Source organism: Triticum aestivum, chromosome 3B (assembly GCF_018294505.1).
Source record: "Triticum aestivum cultivar Chinese Spring chromosome 3B, IWGSC CS RefSeq v2.1, whole genome shotgun sequence".
Lineage (NCBI taxonomy): Eukaryota > Viridiplantae > Streptophyta > Magnoliopsida > Poales > Poaceae > Triticum > Triticum aestivum.
Window position 1 is genome coordinate 848,821,145 of NC_057801.1, and position 8,579 is coordinate 848,829,723.

Consider the following 8,579-nt stretch of genomic DNA (forward strand, 5'->3'; position numbering starts at 1 on the left):
TTCACAAATGATAGCTCATTTCTGAGAACACTTTTTTGAAATAATTGCCGTATTACAAGTTTGTTATTTGCTCTAGAAACTTGGCCACATATAATGACACAATGCGAAGGTTTCCCAAATTTTTGATTTTTTTTTGAATTTTTTATGCCCGTTTCAAAATGCGATCAAAACGGCGGGAATGACCGTTCCTAGCTAGTGGTTGAAACTTGGAATTTTTTTGGTGTTTCTCTGATTAAATAGATACTTATGTACCTACAAATGATTTTTGGAAAAAAATTAGCAAACTATGAGGCAGCTGCAGTTCAAACTTGACCCGCTTCCAACTGAATTGGCGAAAATTTGTCTTTTTAACGAGACGTGGATCAAAACTTTTCAAACCCAACCATTTGGTCAATTGTGCATTAAATATGTCCTAGTATTTTATAAAAATGAATTGGTCCAATTTTGCAACAATTATTTGGGAGGTCCTTCACAAAAAAACCTCCTTTTGGGCACTCGAAAAATAAAAATGGTTTTTTGTCCAAAGAAAATGAAAACTTCCTTAGGCAACATTGTTTGCCATTCCAATATGCACCCTTGTGCACAATATGAGATAATTTGAACGAACTATGCCATTCCAAAATGCACCCATGTGCAAAAAACACAAGAGAAACAAATAGAAAAACACAACTACATAAGCTTGAAAAAGTATTTGATGTGCTCCACATGTGCTATGATTGTGAATTATAAAATTGATGTGCTCCAACTTTGCAACAAATATTTGCTAGGTTCTTTATAAAAATATCATTTTGGACACTCGAAAAATGATTCTCTTACAAAAAACTCATATCTTAGAACACTTTTTTTAATGATATTAACAATATTCAAAGTTTGTTATTTTTACTGAAAAGTAGTTCACACTTGGTGACACAATGCGAAGGTTTTTTATTTCCATATTTTTATAAATTTCTTAGGTAGTCAAATAACAGACATGATTCAAAAACTTATTTTCAATCGACTATGACCAATTTAAATGGTCTTAACATCATCAAAGGGGATACTCTATTCTGATTGGTCTAAAATCAGCTCACGCGGATCATGGCTTAAGCACCGTCGGATGCGCCCAGATCCAACGGAAGCCCACACCCCCCTTGTCGCTCTCACCCCCTCCTGAATCACCGCGTATCCCTCTCATCCTCGTCCACCCACGAAACCCTAGCCCCCTTCTCCCAATCGCCGCCGCCGCCCAGATCCAATCCAAGTCAGAGCCCGCGGCCTCCATCTCCATTCTCGCGCGCGTCGGCCACCTTCCTCCGGCGGAGCTCGACCCCCACCCCCCAAGCGCCACTGCTCCACCCTCTCCCACGCCCCTCGATCCCAGATCCCCATCTCCCTCCCTCCCTCCCTCAGATCTCGATCCGCCGCCGCCCACCATCGATGACTCTCACCATATACGAGATCGAGCTCCTCCCTCCCTCCCGTTCTCCCCTAGCCTTATCCACTCCGAGCCAACCAACCACTCCGTCCTTGCGATTTTCTCGCGCGGCGCCTCGTCTCGCCGGCCCGGCGACCACAGGCAGGCAGTCCACGGCCAGGATGGCGGCGTGCCCCGCCACGACCACGTACGTGCATGACACTCCGCGCCTCCCATCCCTCTCCTGCGGTTCCTAACATATGCGCTCCTCTCCTCTCCTTGGGTGACATGCAGGGGCCGCGTGGGAGCAGCGCACGACGGAGGCCTCTAGAGGAGAAGCGGGAGGAGCCCGACCGTCCTCGCGCGCCCGGCCCATGGCAGGAGCACCACGGCGCGTGCCTCGGAGCTGCTCCGCGCCCAGCTCGAGGAGCACGACATCGAGGTGACCCCCCATTCCGACCGCCCCTCCCCTGAATCCTCCCCGATTTGGTGCCGTGTCGACAAAAAATTTCTTCGCCCCACATGCTTGCTCGGGCCCCGGATCGGCGCGTTCCGTTGCGGTTGTGGTGCTAGGGCGCTAGATCTCGTCCGTCGATGTCGCCTAGGTTGCATGACTTTGGTCGGAGAGCTGTGTCGTGGCCAGCTGAGGGTACTTGCTGCGTGTTTGTCCAACTCTCTGCGCACCCTCTGTTTTTTCGCGGAGAAGCCGGCGAGGCCTAGCCTCCTTGAACCTCCGCCATGGTAGCTGTTAGGGGCCTTGTGCGGAAATCGTGCTTACTTGTGCGCCTGCGAGTTTAATTTCAGAGGTTGGTAATGCCATCCTTTGGTCTTTGTTGTTTTAGAGATTGTGGGCTGTGACTTGTTTGTCAGTTTCCCTTGTTATGTACGGTTTGTGGTTCCCATTCTGAGAGATCTCTAGTGCTCAAAACTGAAATGCTACTGCTTTCTCTTGTGGATGCAAATCAAAAAGGAATTTTAGCGAACATGGATAAATCAGTCACCTCTGGAATAGAGTGATTGGTTTGAATTCAAGTGCAGAATATAGGCAAATGGGTGCTAGCTGTACATATTAATTGCCTCCGTTCAGTGTCGATTTCTTCAGTGTACTACTGCTAGTGTCGATTGATTCATTGGTTTGAGTTTGATTTAGTTAGGCAGGTTTAGTAATTCATTTTTTAGATTAATTTGACATGGGTTTGATGAACTATGTAATACTCCCTCTGTCTCAAAATAGAATGTTATCCAGTACTATTGCCTACATGCTTCTAGCGATTGATGCTTTTAATTTTGCTTAGTTTTTATGCTTCAGATCGCTTCCTCCATGACACCCCGATCCGGGCAGCGGCAGCAGCGATGGCGTCGACAATCGAGTGTGCCTAACTCTGCATCTATAACTGGCCTGTCTTCTTTGGACGGTCAGCTGCTTCCTCCCCACATTGAAATCTCGACCCCTTTCTTGTTGATGGACTCGTTGACTGATTCGTATGTGCGTGGAATGCAGGGTGCAGGTGCTCTACTACGCGCTACTCCGGACGGGTCACCTGGACAGATGTTCTGGTTGTTTTTGAGCTACTTCCACTTTTTTAGCCAATTGACTACTGGCTTATTTTATAATGCAACGATGACTACTGCACTGCACCTATATTTGGCTAGCTCACTTAGACTGGCTATTCTTCTGCTCTTTTGATGGCATATATATCAACTATCAAGCAATGAAGCAATGCTCCCCTTTGCCTTGGCATGTGTGCAAACTGTGTGTTATGTATTTTGTTCTAGCGGTACTATATAAGCCTGCATGTACGGATGTGTACGCCAATGCCTGCATGAACAAAAACTTTTACAAGGTTCTGGTTGCTTTGATAGTAAACTATATGTTCTACATTATATTTCTATATCTATATAATTTAGTTTGAGAAAGTAACTTAAGGATGTGTATCCCTTTTTATAATTCCTCTATACTACTCAATCGCTATCTGCCTCTAATTATTATAGTGACATCACTTATGGGTACAATACTGAATTCTTGATAACCTGCAGTAATCATCATATTTTTAGCTATCTTAATTCTTCTATGCGATGCACATTGTTGGTGTTAATCCACCACCCGTTTGGCCACTGTAATATTTACATAGTATTTTTTTGATGTCCTAGTAGTAATGCCACTGTAGTATTTACATAGTAGTTTGTCTATTACTTGTATCCAGATTTTATATCCTGCCCTATGCCCTTGTCGACTTGCTTAGGTACATAATTGTTATGTCTTGCAATATGGTATTGATGATTGTCAATGTATTCATGTATACCCTTTTAGTGTACCTTGTATGTGACCCTGCTGATTTGTATATCAATGCTTTGTTTCCAATAGATGTATGCTGATGCCTGATTCCTTAAAACTTCACTGTTATAGTAGCATTTTTCCTTAGTGCATAGATGTATGAGCCATCACTTATGCTTGAAACCTTGCTCTCTTTCCCAGGAACCATCATGGTCTGCGTCACTACTGGGGCGTGTGTATCCGTGGTCAGCACACCAAGACTACCGACAGGAGAGGGAAGACTGTTGGTGTCTCCAAGAAGCGATAAACTGCTTCACAAAGATCCCCGCATAGCTTCACTACTACTGTCTTGGTCCATTTCCAGAATCTTAAGGAGTGTTCTTGTTTAGACGATTACCTTGGATGCTTTGCTGGGAGGCTCAAGAGGATCAGGTATAAACTCCTCCCCCTCTCGTTTGTTTTTGTTTCTGGTTGATACATTAGTGTGCAAGTTCTATGGTAGGTGCGTTCTTTTTGTTGCTGCAAGAATTGACACAATATGTCATGTGCAGGGAGCTTTGCATCCGAGTTTCAGCCATCCTCTACAGCAAGGAGCTCTCAGCCAAAGGAGCAAGCAGCGCTGCTAGTTCCTTGAGGCCAGATCGAGTAAGATGGCGCACCATGGCGTGTGGTGGCGTGTTTTGCTTCCGAGAACAATACTGTTTATTTTAAGTGAGATGTACTTGTCTAGTGCTTGGTAAAAAAATTGAAGGATGAAGTATCATGTACTGTCTATGTTGTAGTGAGCTGTAGTAGGAGTGTAATGAAATTTTATCTGCTGGTGTATGTGTTATTTTCCTGTAGTGTGTTGTGTACATTTTACTTGAACAGTAAATTCTCCAAAAAAATGTTCTTACTGGACCTGATAGTGGCCACGTCCCAAATATACTTGTACTATTAAGATGCCATGGCCCAAAATAACCTGAGCTGGAAAGCTATTCAGAATAACTATAAGCAGGCCTCGACTCAAACAGAAAATAGAAACGAAAAGGAAACGGACTATGTTTTTTTTGAGGGATTGGAAACGGACTATGTGGAAAGGTAAATGCCCATGATAGAACAGGCCCAAAGGTAAATGCCCATGATAGAACAGGCCCAAAAACATTCAGGAAAAAAAATCATAAAAAGGCCGAATTGTTGGGCTAGGCCCATGTAGAAAACTGAACTGGACCGGGCTGAATCTTATGCCACATCAGCTTGCCACGCTGGATGCCTACGTGGCCTAGGGAGGTTGCTAGTGACCAAAACGCCACAGTAGGAATATTTTGGTCGTAAACGTCTACGACCTTCTCACAGAGAAGGTCGCTATAGTCAATTAACGACCCCCAGCTTTTGACCTTATGTTTTTGGTCACAAAAAGGTCACAAATGAAAAACTGTCACCTTTCAGTGACCAATAGTGGAGGTCACTAGTTGACATATTTCTTGTAGTGGTCATGAATGCAAATAACATGAACATGTACGTGATATTTTTCTAAACATTTTAATATCTTATTTGCATTTTTCCGAGTTCGTATAAATATTTTATGAAGTTTTGAAAGTGATACTGAAACGGTCAAATGGCAAAATCATAAGATGGGCGAAGTGGCTTCGGCAGAAGCAAGGTTTTGTTTTGGAAACTAGGCTTAAGGCTGCCTACTGAAACAAAATTAGGGGCATCAAATTAATTTCCCTTATTTAAAATTTTTAATAGAGAGAGAATAATATGGCTTTACCAAGATTCCTCATTTGATTTTGGTTCTATTTGAAAGTTTATTTGGATTTTGAATTATTGAAACAATTCACAATAAAAAAGAAAACAAAGCAGAGAAGATAATATGAATTATTTAATTTTAAAATAATTAGGGAATTTTTAATATTTTTTGGACTTCATACAAATATTTTGGACAATAAATAATTCTGGGAATATTTATGATTGCAATAACTGTTTTATAAAAATTAATAGGAATTTAAGAAAAAATATTTTCCACAATAAAAAGCTCACACGACTCCATATGTGTCGTGGTATTTTTGTAACGTTTATGGTATTTGTAAAAATAATTTATATTTGTTCAGGACCGAAAAACCCTATCTGTGAATTACAAAAAAAAGAAACCCAGTAAAGGCTATTCATCTGGAACACTGTTAATCAGGGCCAGAGTTAGGGCAGCCCATTTTTTTACACCTCGCCGGTGAAGAGCATCCTCCGGGAGGCTTTTGTTTTTTTTATTCTCTTGTCCTTTTCGGCCCAACACACCGAGCCATCTTCACGTACATGCGCTCGTCCTTTTTCTTTTTCCTGTACGTGCACACAACATCCTCAGGGAGGCTTTCTCTTTCTCTGTACTTTTAGTCCCACATTGCCACTAAAAATGCCAACAGAGGCAGTTAGCTCGTTTCCAAATTTTAATTCTTTGGAGCAGGTAAAATTCCAAATTTATTTGTGAACACACCGGCACATGTATACTACGTATATGCAAAATTTCACAGCATTAAACGGCCAATTTATCTTTGTTATTGGGTGATATTTTTTATTGAACAACCTACAAATCACAACATTTTTCGACGAAATTTAACACATTCTTGTGGAATAGATATATTTTTCCGTAGATTTTTTTCAGAGTTTTACAAATTTTTAAATAGGCTTTTTATGTATATAAAATCATAATGTAAATCCACAGCTAGAAGTATAATTGACAAAACTATTACAGGCAAAAAAAAAAGAAAATAAAATACTCATGCAAAGTCAAGCAAAGTCATGAGTTGTTGGTTCCTCATGATAAAGGGCTGCCTCGCCTTCGGGTCGACGAATCTTCCAAACGCAGTGCAAGGATCCTCCAGAAGAAGTGCGGTCCAAGCAGATAACATTCCCTCCCAGGTCGCACCAAGGTGTCTATCTGTTGATGCAGATAACATGCGGTCCAAGCAGCTGCCTGTAGAGAGCAACTGTATATACTATTACTATCGCGATGGTCCAGGTAAATTTGATGACAGGATCAACAGGTATGATCTCAGCAACAGCAAGGTAGAGAGTTTCGCATGCGCGTTTGATCGTGAAGCCATATCAAGTCGGATCCGTCCTTTCAGCATTGTTCAGATGCTCCTCAATTACTGCGTGGATGACCTTCCTTACAAAAGTGATCCACTTGAGTGGCTCACAAATTGGTCCTAAGTTCTGGATGTGCCCTCTAATCTTGTGTTCTGCTGCATGCAATCACTAAGCTGTGTTCTGTTTGAGTTGTGAGATGGGTGAAGCTCATTGACGAACTATTGTATGACTCTATCATCCTTTATTATTATCTCGTTTTCCATGGGTCGTACTGTTGTGTTTGAGTATAGGTGGATTACGTAGGTCTAGCATTATTGGACAGAAAAAACACTCGGCAAACTGGACCTTCACGTAACAAATTAAAATAGTTATTTCTAGCAGGAAGGGGCGTAAGTTTGGACTTTGCTGTGTGTTTTGTCTTTGGCTAGTGCCTGGTGGAATGTTTGGGACTTTGACATTTTTGCCTTGAGTTTTCTTCACAGCACTCGGTGCCTGTGCAAATGCAATCGGTAAACAGGAACGCGCACGTCAAATAGGAGAATTCTGGTAGGGTGTTTCCCATGTATGGCCTTGGAGTTATGCGGTTATGTTAGAACATCTATCTCACTCACTGTTGTTGTACTTTTATTGTCCCTATTTTATTTTGCACATAATTTCCTTCTTTGATGTGTTAGTTCCAATCTGGTTTTTCTTTCTTTCGGTAGCATTTCTGGTAATGGACAAGCATTGGGTTCATGTGGGTTACAATTAGATCAAGGAATAGCTTGGGGTTGAGTTCGAGATAAACAGATAGAGATAGAATTAGTTAAAACATGCAATGTCTTTTCTTGTACTCCAAGTCTCTACACCACAATGTACTTTTATATGTACCTTTTTTTTTCGGGGTACTTTTATATGTACCTTGTATGAGGGTCAGATCAATACAACACAACAACACAATATTCAGGCACTACAATTTTGTATGGAGAAAGTTTGTTTTTGGTCATTCAATTCTTTCAGAAGTATAGAAATGATCCCTTAACTTTTAACTCCATTAACCCTGGACCCTTAACTTCTCAAACCGGATAAGTTTAGTTCGTCATATAGCTTTGGATAGTTTTGATCGGGGCCGGGTCCACGTGGGAATCTCTAGTGAAACTTCATCTTCCTTATCATTTTAGATCAGCTAGGCATTTTGTCGAGCAGGAGGAGACGTGGGCGTGGTGGCTTCCGGCGAGGTGGTTCTGGTCCTTTGTGACCTTGGTAAGGCTACTCCGGTGCGCGCCCCAGCATGCTGCCCACGGGATCGAGGTGGAAGATGTTGCCTCGTGCATCAGCCACGTTGGTCGCATGCACAGCTCCGCTCTAGCCCTACGGTGATACAAGCTCCGAAGGCAAGATGCCACGTACTTCCACGCTGCTGGCCGCAAACACATCTTCATCCCCGCCTTGATTGCCTGTGTGCTAGAGAAACAGGATTTAGTCCCTATTGGGAAAGGCCTCTAGTCCCGGGTTACAAACCGGGACAAATAAATCGAGACTAAAGGCCCCCATCCTTTAATCTCGGTTGGCCACATCTCGGGATTAAAGTCCCTCCACGTGGCCGCGAGCGCGCGTCGGGGGCTGGGGGACCTTTAGTCTTGGTTGGTGACACCAACCGGGACTAAAGCCCCTCCACGTGTTAGAGAGCTAGCGCCAGGGGTTGGGGGACGTTTTGTCCCGGTTGGTGAGACCTACCAGGACTAAAGATTTAGGGGGTTAGGGGTTTAGGGGTTTAGGGTTTTCGGGGTTTATGGTTTATTTTTTTCTTTTCATTTTGTGTTTTCATTCAATTCTTTTTCACATCAAACATATTTTACGCTGCTA

At 42.7% G+C, this 8,579-nt stretch overlaps 1 long non-coding RNA gene across 1 annotated transcript; it reads left to right on the plus strand.

The window, feature by feature from the left end:
- The first annotated feature begins 2,757 nt into the window (after window positions 1-2,757).
- On the plus strand, window positions 2,758-3,934 carry LOC123067104 (uncharacterized). The gene is made up of 3 exons (XR_006431520.1): window positions 2,758-2,808; window positions 2,895-2,950; window positions 3,870-3,934. It is a non-coding gene; the product is annotated as an uncharacterized lncRNA (long non-coding RNA).
- Window positions 3,935-8,579: the final 4,645 nt, after the last annotated feature.